The following is a 12,114-nucleotide window of genomic DNA, read 5'->3' on the forward strand; positions in this document are numbered from 1 at the left end:
ATCATATCATAAATTTGGATTCCATGGTTTACAACCATAATATACACGGCTGGAAAGCTTTAAAGCTCTCACTAATGGTACATCACCCACGTCCAGCCTAAAGCTTAAGGACATTATGTATATAAATATTGATTTACATCAGGCCATACATGTAAGCATAGACATTCCCACCTCTGAATGATTAAGGGTCATAAACCAGACATATACACAAACCATCTTAAGAAAATACGAATATTCCACCACATATATGTGTGTCATTTAAGATGGAACCTCAGATGAGGATTGTGAATATATATTAGATAAATAAGACTTCCTCTACGAAACTATAATGTTTCTTGTGCCAAACATGGATGATTTAATCAAGTGGCCAAGAACACAGATTACAAAAGATAGTAATCTGATTATCCAACTTTGAAAGGAGAAAGTTATCAGGCTGATAAAGAGTAAAGAGTAAAAGAGAAATATAATGGTATCAACCATAGTTGTCTTGGCAAGATCCTCAGACCAAAGATTATGATCTAGACGTTCTAAAAGAATATGATCAAAAGATATAAAAGCTAGCAGAAATATATGCCAGACACACTGACCCGAAAAGAAAAAAAAAATGACTATGTCATACCAGCTTAAGCACCACGAATTTGATGTCTAAGAGACACAATCAAGTTGTTACAATGTCTATTAGAGATAGACAAATAAGTTCCAAATAATAAGGAACCTCGGAAAGTAATGAAAGGTGCTCAGAATAGTACAAATCCGAGTTCATAAGAGAAACCAGTTCAGACAGAGAAATAAGGTTGCGCAACCACACATCTAAGGTACCAGACCATGTAGTTTGGGAGCCAAACTGCAAGGTATAAAGGTCTTGGATAATAAGATCTCAAAATCTAATTAGATCATGTCTGGAACAGTATGAAACTGAAGATAAAGAGTGTTAACACCAAAGATGTATTTACATACATAAGAGCTCATAAAAGATTGTAGTACTTGAGATTTGAAGGATATAACCTGAGGATCATGAGCCCACGTAGAGTACTCATAAAACCTATATAGGGATGTGGGGTGTTCAAAGAATTCAAAGTAATTATAAGACAGATGGGCGTAGTAACCATGTACATACAGAAAAGCCATCTAAGAAAGAAACATGTGAATGGATCTTGTGAGATAAGAAATTCCGTGAGATTAAAGGACATGGCCACATGGTATAGTGTGTCCATGTTCCTTCTAAATAACGTTCAAGTATAGCTTGATTACACAAGGATACTCACAAGGACCAATGAACAATTTATAAAGAGATATGCTCCTATATGGTGGATGCTACTACAGAAAATCAAGTTTGATTTTGTCTGGATATTTACTAAAGAAATAATGGTGTAGTAAGCAGCAAATGGATCATTGGATAAAGGTATCAACGTACCATAGAAATATGAGAAAGAAATTCTCATAGAACAAGCTTTGTTCCTAAGTTGTTTATGGATTGTAATATACAACAGCTGTAAGTAAAATGAAAGACTAAGTATTTACTTAGTGCAGTCAGTCCATACAGAAAATATTATAATTCCTTGTGATCATAATAAAAACCAACTGAGGGAAAAAGGTTTAATGGTTCAAAGGTTCAATGATACAAGTTATCGATTGATTAAACATGCTATGTTTTACATATGGAAAGTCTGTAGAAAAATCATAGCCGTGTGTGTGTGTGTATGATTAAGTCAGCACGCCTAAGTGAGAACCATAAACCAGGATAGTGACCAGAAGGATGTCTGGTCGTGGCTTAATGATTATAAGCATTGCTAAAGCAAGAAAAGATAGATAACCATGTACAAAGGACATGAGTGTATGACTGCGAATTCATTGTGTGATGAGTTTCATTGCAGCAAATAATTATTGATGGTATGACCTTAGACACTCATGATTATGAACGAATATAGACAAGGTCTGTAGCTCAACATGGATCGACAAAAGAAAATAAAGAATGATTGGTTACAATGGATAAAGCCATTGGCACATACGAAGAGATATAAGTCCGAATGAACGAAAGATATGAAGTAAAGTTGTTCGTATGTGTTCTGAGTCTATGACTCAATATATATGGAATGTCCACATTTTGGGAAAGCCATATAACCAAAGAGAATCCGTGGGACATGAAAAAGGACCTGCAAGTAAAGTTTTATTGCAGATTATAAAGTCCATCCGAGCACCGTTTGAAGCACCATCAGTTCAACCAAGACATGGAGTGATCAGCAGCAAAGATGTACATCCTGACCACATCTTAATGGAGTTCCAAAAGACATACCAACGTCCAAGACTTACAAGTTCATTCAAGGAGAATCCAGCTTATCATCTTCACCAAGTCATAGGCAACTTCAACGTTCAAGAAGACTCGGATACCAGATGGGAATGCGTCTACTACAGTGATGCATTCATCAGGGGGAGTTCATGTGTTGTACTCTTTTTCCTGTCTTGTTTTCCCTTTTACCACATTGGGTTTTGGGTTTGTCAAGAGAGGTTTTAATGAGGCAACATCCAAACCATGAATGAACCTTGACCGGATGTGTCGATCAAGGGGGAGTGTTATAAACCATTTAGTGATTGACCCATTTATCAGCCCGTGTAGCAAGACGGGCCAAGCTCATCCGCATGATCATACTAGCGCCTATCTACTCTTGTGTTTATCTACATTATAGTTGGTGTTTATCTTACGTATTGCTAGTCATTATCTAGTTAAGGATAAATAAGATTTCATGTCGATCCAGTACTTAGACCGTCATTACCATATGTATATAAAGACCAGTTGGTCGACCTAATAATACACACAAGTTTCCCTCTTCATTCACAACACTTTTCATATTGATTTTAGATTTTAACTGTTATTTTAAGTTTTTCTACATGGCTATTTAAACATTTTATTTGAATAGCACTATCCGTAGAAAATAAAAATAAATTAAACACCACACTGAAATCTAGAATCAAGATTCAAACCTCTCGAGAATTGTCACCACACGGCGTGTGAAAGTGATGATCATCATTCTTACAAGAAACCATGAATCCAAAACCAACTCGAATCACTATCACAGATGATGACCTTGTCTTCATCCTCTCACCGGCTGAAAAGCAAATGTATGTGACACACCAATAATATATAAAAGAAAGACTAATAAACAACAAAGCTTTTACCAAAAAAAAAACAACAATTCAAGTCCGATAAATTATTAATCTTTAATAAAAAGAAAGAAAATTGTGACAGTTCTAAACGACATGACCTTCGAGAACAACATAATTAGAGTATGCTCAGATTATATAGTTGAAAACGGTTTACCCCGTCAAATTACCAACACAAAAATCAGCAAGAGGGCAAAAATGAGGACCAAAGAAAACTTAGTTTTAATTACAGAAGCCAAACTTTTATTAAAGAAACCAGCTAGAGTCGTGTATATTCAGACACACACATAGAACGCAAAATTAAAATAAACAGAAAGATCGATGAAGGTTTGGCAATAATGGAATATGTAAGTTGTTTGGACATAAATGTTAGTTCTATGATTATTGATTTTTTTAAATTTGAAAATAAATAAAAATCATCAACCAATCAAATTAAGATAATTTATTTGAAAGCTCTTCTACGAGCGACATGTCAGCAGAAATCACTAAACTTAATATATTAGAGATCTGTTAAAACTTGTTATTAAGATACATGTAGAATTGGCAAAAAAAACAAAGGAAGAAAGTTTCTTCCCACACGATCGATTCTCTATTTTTTTAGTGCCTCTTTCTTACTTTTGATTTTTATATTAGTACCTTGAGAAATTTGGATAGAACTGAACCAATGCGCCTGCTCTAACCAACTGAGCTAATAGGCCATCTCATAAGCAGTGGTCTGATATATTATTTACTCTCGTAGCTCTTGTTAGTAATACTACCTATGGTTTTTCTATTAGATTTGAATATATTATTAATATAATTTACATATCTAAGTTCTAACTAAAGTGAACCAAACGCAAACCAAACTGAAGAATACAAACCAAACTAAACTAATTTCAGTTTATTTTGGTTAAAAATTTTTGACCCAAAATAAACCGAACCCAAATATAAATCGAAATACTAAAAGTAATTTAAATTTTGAAGTTTTCCATCCTATCCCAAATTAACAAAATATCAACTTTGTTGTTATGGTTAGAGTTGTTCTTAAACCAATTTCTCTAAAAAGCGAGAATCCAAGAATTTTTAAATTAATCTTTTAATGAATTGGAGTTTCCAACTCCTAACAAACTTAAAACATGGAAATATGGAAAAGAACAAGGTAATAAAGGAAGCGTTCCCACAGAAATAGGAGCAGCTCTCTTATTTGCAGAACTGAAAAATAAAAGTAAAAATAAAAAGGAGACTCAGGCTAATGATACTTTGGTTTGGGCAACTCTTATAAGCTCATGGCAACTCTTACTCATATTGTTTTCCTTTTCTTTTTCGTTAAACTCTCCAAAATAACCCACTGTATGTCGTCTTCATCGAACGAATGAGCTCTAGTAAATGAAGATGAACCATTATTTATCCTTTCCTGAAGAGCTCTAGCAGCTATTTCATCCTCCGGAGCTTGCTTTCTCTTTCCATTATCTTTGAAACTGTTTAGACTCTCCTGAAGAGCTACAGCAACTAGTTCATCCTCTTGAACTTGCTTTCTTCTTTTATTATCTTTGAAACCGTTTAGACTCTCCTGAAGAGCTACAGCAACTAGTTCATCCTCCTCAACTTGCTTTCTTTTCCCATTATCCTTGAAACTGTTTAGACTCTCCTGAAGAGCTACAGCAACTAGTTCATCCTCCTGAACTTGCTTTCCTTTTCCATGATCCTCCTGTTGGCGACGAAGTAAAAGAGATTCTTGAATAGCCGAGCGAAGCTCTTTAGCTTCGGAGGATGAAAGATCTTCCATTTTCAGACTCTCCTGGAGACCTAAAGGAAGCTGTCCACCCAACTGGACTTGCTTTTGAAGTGGAGGAGGAGAATTTTCCATGTTTAGGCTCGTTTGTGAACGAGACCGTAACTGGTCCCTATGCTGAATTAGCTGCAAGTCAATCTGACAGAACTTGACAAAATCATCATTGATTTTTTTTATTTTCTTGGTATACGAATTTATCTTGACTAAATTGTATAACCGGACGCGTGAACATTTGTGGACCATTTTTTTAGCGCTTAGCATCAGTTTGGTAAGAACAACTAAGTCTTTATTACCTGGCTCCAGTCCTTCTTGCAACAAATCGATCTCTTGGAAAATGGGTACTAATCTCTCGATGGTCGACGCCAATTCCTTGAACAAGGGTTTGAAGTCCTTCACTTTCTTGGCCTCTGAAATCACCAGCTTCATAATCTCCGTAAATGGAACCATATCCATGATCACCTCTTTCTCTTCTTCCTTAGAAAAAAAAACACAGAACTATTAATTCTAAGTCAAAAGCAAGTAGATACGTCGTTGTGTTTCTAATAGCACCGATATATATATAAAAGTTAGGGAGATAATTTAACGTAGAAGATGACAAAGTAGTGAACAAAAAGAAATAATAAAGTCTAATTATTTCACTCATGTTCACTATACCTTCTGCCCCATGTGAAACTAGTTTGTTCACTATTACATCCTGACTCGCAATTCACGGAAGTCGCATTGTGCCTTAAAGGAGAGAAGAAAGAGAGAGATCTTGTTAATGAGTTAAAGTCTAATCTCAAATTTAATATGGTATCAAAACCAAGTTATAATATCATGTATATCGTAAATAATATGTTGAAGACGTTAATCGGCAGCTTTTTCCGTGTAGAAAACTTCATTTTTTAGAAAGAAGGATAAAAACTCAAGAATGTATTCGACTTTGTTAATAAGAATACATCTTCCTCAAATAGTTATACGAACAGTCCAGAAATTAAACTAAGAAAAAATCAACTTAACAACATGAGTAAAAAAACTCCTAAATTTACAATAAAATCTCACCGTAATAATAAGAGAAACAGAGACAAACAAAATTTGAGAATTTCTAGTTAGAAATAAAAATTGTGAAAACTCCGACCTTGAAAACTATTATAACAAATCGCTCAATATCTTGCACTTAAAGCATATCGAATTATCTAAACCCTAAAAACGTTAAACAAAGACCAAAACTAGTTATAAAAGAATAGAAAATTAACCCCCCCCCCTTGACTTTATGAAAACACATCATGTGCAAGGTCGCGCTTATTATATTATTTACTAATGAGTGTATTAATATATACTAGTGGTTCTACTTCTAAGTGTAATTTTCTCAAAAAGAATTACATATAGAGTCAAGTTATGTTTTACATAATAATAGGAGGACACATCGGGAGGAGATCAACATGGAGGTTGTAGACATGTGAGTTTGAAAAAAAAAATTCATCATGTTTTATAAACCAAAAACTATAAGCACTTTTTGAAAACTTCTTACAATATCAAACACTTTGTAATATTAACAAGATGGACAAATAGATAATTTCTAAACAAATAGACACCAATCAGATAGACAAACTACGTACATATATCACATATTAGTTATAACTAAATAATCAAACTGTGTGGAAATCGTGTCCATCTGCTCAACAAACTTGTGATGGAAAGACTCGGGTTGAATATGTATTTTTGTGGATACTCTCTTGGTACACAAGATCTTGGCGAATAAGATGGCGTGGAGAAAATACCATGGGATAACATCCGATGTACAAAACATTGTGGACATTTATTTTGTAGACACTGTTTCGTGGACATGCATGTTTCCATAGAACATTTCCTTAAACACCCTGAAGGTGTACTGAGGCTCATAATGGAAATCACTAGTATTTCAAATAAATTTCAATAAAGTAAGAATCAAATCTTGAATCAAATAAAGCGATCGTCAATGGAATATCAAAAATAAAATTGTAGTCTTCGCTGGATAAGAGATCAAGTGCACGAAATTGCATAAGTTTGGTGTACTTCGTCAGAAAATAGAGCACAAAAGAGACACAAAGAAAGGTTGAGGAGATGGAAGGGTGGATCAGACGAGATTAGGTTAAGTGATTTTAAGTTAGGGAAAGTATTTACAAGTTCTGTGTTACAAGATCAATTGAGACATGGTTAGTTGGTAAATTGGGTAAAACATTTAGAAAATGGTGTTACAAGCACATTGTGCCTTAGAGTGTAATTGAGATTTTAAAATGTATCTCTAAGTATAATTTTCTTAAGTAATATACGCATACTATGAAATTGACCACAGTGAAAAGCTAGCTCAGTCACTCCAAGTAGTCGCACCCCAAAACTAGAAAATGATATAGCGGTGACAAAAGAATACAACAAGGGCCTCACACGAACTAGAGGTGTGAAAATATTCGTATATTTGATTTGATCTGTTATTCAATTTGATTTGATCTAAAATATTTGGATGTCCCTAATTTATAGAGTCAAAAAAATATTAATATATAATATTCGTAAATAACAAAGCAAAACACAAATACTTATATTTTATAAACTAGATATTCGTTCTGATCCGTTATATACATACATATATATATGTATAAAAAATTATATATATAAAATATTTTTTTTTTGATGAAATATATAAAATATATTTATATGTAAGTTGACAACATTTTATTTATTAAATTGAATAGGGCAAATCTTGCAAAAGATCTTAAAATGGTTTCTTTGACCAAAAAAACGTAAAAAAAATGGCTAAAAAAGTAAAATTATATTCTTATTTTATAGATATATAAATATAAATAAATATAAATAAATTATTAAAAAAATTTAAGAAAAAAGCTCACTTCAAAATTTAACTTTTGGATATCATAACATCAAATATTCAGATGACTACAGATCAAATCAAAATAATGAATATTTGGACGAATTAGATCACGAATAACTCCCCAATCCACAAACCTGATCATGTAAAATATTCTTCTTATATTATATATTACCTTTTTTCATTACATATATATTACGAGTGAAAAAAATATTCTTCTTATATTATATATTACCTTTTTCATTACATATATAGGTGTTCCCTTTTATATTATTACTTTTGCAATTATAAAATTACAATGTTCCTTTTCGTTCATAATATAGTGTACGATATTGTCTCTAATCTATCTCTATACAGTTTTCTTTGTCTAAAATAAACGAATTCTATCATAAATGTGAGTTTTGTTATAATGTATATTTCTGTAGTTAGAAAAATACTATTTTTGAAAAAAACGTATAGACATGGAAAAAATACTTAAAAATTTGTCCTGAAAGGGTAATTGCCACGGCCGAATAAGCAAGAATTGCGTTGTTATTTCCCATTTTCGAAGACTTGTTTAAACTGAAGATATCGACTTCTTCGTGAAGATCATTTATCTTCGGTATAAACTGAAGATATCGACTTCTTCTCTTGTACGGAAACGTAGTGGATTTTTCCGAGAAATATCTCGGCACGAACAACAACCCTATGAGGTTACGTACGTATCCCATTAGCTGCTTGTTTGGTCCCATCCTTGTCCCTTTTGAGATCTGCATATGTTTGTGGATCAAATATCTTAACCAAGTCAGGACATATATCTATAAACTTGAGATCAAGAAAAACTAGCAACATATCACATAAACATATACAAATTTCTTAGCCAAGTCAGGACATACATCTTTACACCTAAAAAAAAAACTTTGGTTTCTTAAAAAGTTTATTGAGATTAAAGAAAAAGAAAATAATTACAAAAAGAGAGAAAATGCACTAAAAGTTCTCAAATAAGAGATTTGTAGAAACTCAATAGATACTTATTAGCCAGTTGTCTATTTTATATTAGTTGATTTAAAAAAAAAAACAAAATTAAATAGTTTAATTAAATCACTTTTTTTAATGTCTGGTTAACTATGCTATCACAACGATTAGAATATTACATATTCTACAGCCGACAATTCTACCACCTTATGAGAATACACGTCTGACTGTGCCACTCCAAGCCGTCATGTGAGATCCATGTTCGATGGTACGCCATGCACCATGCTGAAGATCTCTCGTAACTCTTTTTCTCCAATCTGCATAATTTACCTTTTGGTATAGAAGCATTAATGGACTCTTAGTTAAATCGTTGTACTAAAAGGGCTTCCACATTTAAATCACATTTAGAATATTGTTATTTTGTTTGTTTAAAAGCTCATTTAGAGTTCTCCCCGATGAGGGTGCTCTTATAATGAAACGGAGTTTTCAACTCCTCGAACATGAAATTATGGAAAGAGAACATAAAATTAAAGGAAACATAGGGTTTGTCCTAATTACAATAGGAGCAAAACACTAATCTGTTATTTGCACAATTAGAAATATCAAAGAAAAGAGACTTAGTCTTGATGATGATTACTTTGGTTTTGTGATACCAAATCTTCTTGATCACTGCCCCCAAAATCAGCTTATCACACCTCTTGTTCATATTGCTTTCCTGGCCTTTATTTTTTGAAACTCTCTCAAATCATCCGATGTATGTCCTCTTCATTCAACGGAACTCCAGTAGATGAGGATGAACCATTAGCTATCCTTTCACTTTCATCGTACAACAAAGCATTTGCAATCTGCTCATCTTTTTCTAACTCTTGCGCCCCCCTTTTGGCGACTTGTTCATCTTCCATGTTTAGACTCTCCTGAAGAGCTGCAGCAAGCTGTCCATCCTCCTCATCCTGAAGTTTCTTTCCTTTGCCTTTATCCTTGAAACTCTCCAAAATAACTCGCTGTTCATCTTCATGATCAAACGAGTCTCTTCCAGTGTAAACGTTGCTATTTTCTTGGCTTGTTCGTTGTGAAAGAGACCGTAACTGGTCCAAATACTGAATAAGCGGCATGTAAAGCCCAGAGAACTTTGCAAAATCGTCGTTGATTGATTTTATTTGTTTTGTATACGAACGTTTCTTGAGTATATCGTATTTCCGGACGTGTGAACACTCGTGCACCATTTCTTGAGCTCTTGACATCGTTTTGTGAAGAAAAACTAGACTTTTATTGCATGAGTCCAATGTTTCTTGCAACTTATCGATCTCTTCGGTAATAGGAACTAATATCTCCATGGTCGACACCAAATCCTCGAACAAGTGGTCGAAGTCCCTCAGTTTCTTGATCTCTGTAATGAGAAGCACCAGCATCACCGAAAATGGACTGAATGGAATATCCATGATTTGACCTTTGTTCTTTTTTTTTTGTGAAACAAGTGTTAAGAATATGATATCTCTTCCATTTAAGTTTCGGATCTCAATCCCTGTAATATAGGAAACTATTATTAATAGCTTAACCTAGTAGCGCATGTGCTCTAGTATATATACTCTTCCTTGTCATGTAAAGCATAGATTGAAATTACATTCCTTACATGGTATCACGAGCGTAATCGGTTACCCTATTTTTTTTTTTTTTTTTTTTTTTTCCAAAGCCGCCATCCTCAACCCTCTTTCTTCTTCTCCAAGCTCTAGCCATGGCCGCCATCGCAGAAACCATTGATGACACTCAACGTCTTCTCAACATCAACATGGTGAATATCACCAAACTCACAACGACAAACTTCATGACCTGGAATCTCCAAGTACATGCTCTCCTCGATGGCTACAATCTGGCGGGACATCTTGATGGTTCCACACCAGCTCCGGAACAAACAATCACCATTGATGACGCAGTCTCCGTCAATCCAGCGTTCACCAAATGGCGCCGTCAAGACCGCCTAATCTACAGTGCTTTGATCGGCACTCTGTCTCCATCAATCCAAGCGATGGTGACCAACACCAAGACTGCCCAAGATGTCTGGAAGGCTCTCAGCACAACCTATGCTACACCAAGTCGCGGTCACATTCAACAGCTCCGTCTACAACTGAAGCAATACACAAAAGGCGACAAAACCATCGACGACTACATGCGTGGTCTTACTACGAGATTCGATCAATTGGCTCTCCTTGGAAAGCCTCTAGATCATGAAGATAAGATCGAGTACATTGTCGATGGACTCCCAGATGAATACAAGACTGTCACTGATCAGGTAGAGGGTCGCGACATCTCGCCATCAATCATCGAGATCCATGAGAAGTTGATAAACAAGGAGGCCAAGCTACTAGCTCTCGCAGCCACGATTCCCTCTGCTGCTCCGGTCAGTGCTCACATGGCGACATCTCGTCCAAAGACTCAACACTACAACCAACCGAGGGGCAGTCAACAAAACTGGAACAACCACAGGCCCAAACAAGACGTTCGTCCCCCTAAAGGATACCAAGGCAAATGTCAGATATGCAGTGTTTTTGGGCACAGTGCAAGAACTTGTCCTCAACTGACGCAACAGAACTCAAACGGCTACACCTCTCCGTTCAGGCCGTGGCAACCTCGAGCTAACATGGCCCTTACGTCCCCAAATCCAAACAACGCTTGGCTCATGGACTCCGGAGCTACGCATCATGTAACAAGCGATCTTCACAACATGACGGTTCATGCCCCGTATCAAGGTGATGATGCAGTTCTGATTGGTGATGGCTCAGGCTTGCCGATCACACACACTGGTTCCCTCTCATTTCCTTCTAATACTCGATCTCTCAAATTAAATCATGTGCTGTGTGTTCCAGATATTAGAAAGAACCTCATATCTGTTTATAGACTTTCTAACACTAACAAAGTCTCTGTTGAATTTTTCCCTGCTCACTTTCAGGTGAAGGATCTGAGCTCGGGAATCCCGTTAATCCAAGGCAAGACCAAGGATGAGCTGTACGAGTGGCCAACCCTATCCTCTACCCTTCAATCCTTCTTTGCGACCACCAATCCCAAAACAACCATGTCCGAATGGCACTTTCGCCTCGGGCATCCAGCTTTTTCTATTCTTCAGTCTGTTATTTCTAAATTTTCTTTGCCTTTTACCAAATCTGTAACAGAAAACTCTATTTGTTCAGATTGTGCTATCAATAAAACTCACAAATTGCCCTTCTCTCAAAACACTATCACCTCAAACAGACCATTACAATACCTATATACAGACCTCTGGAGCTCACCAATAACCTCAGTTGACGGCTACAAGTACTACCTTGTCCTAGTCGATCACTTCAGCCGCTACACCTGGCTCTTCCCCCTCAAACTTAAGTCACATGTTCTTGACACATTC

This window comes from Brassica napus, chromosome C8 (genome assembly GCF_020379485.1).
Source record: "Brassica napus cultivar Da-Ae chromosome C8, Da-Ae, whole genome shotgun sequence".
NCBI classification, from domain to species: Eukaryota; Viridiplantae; Streptophyta; class Magnoliopsida; order Brassicales; family Brassicaceae; genus Brassica; species Brassica napus.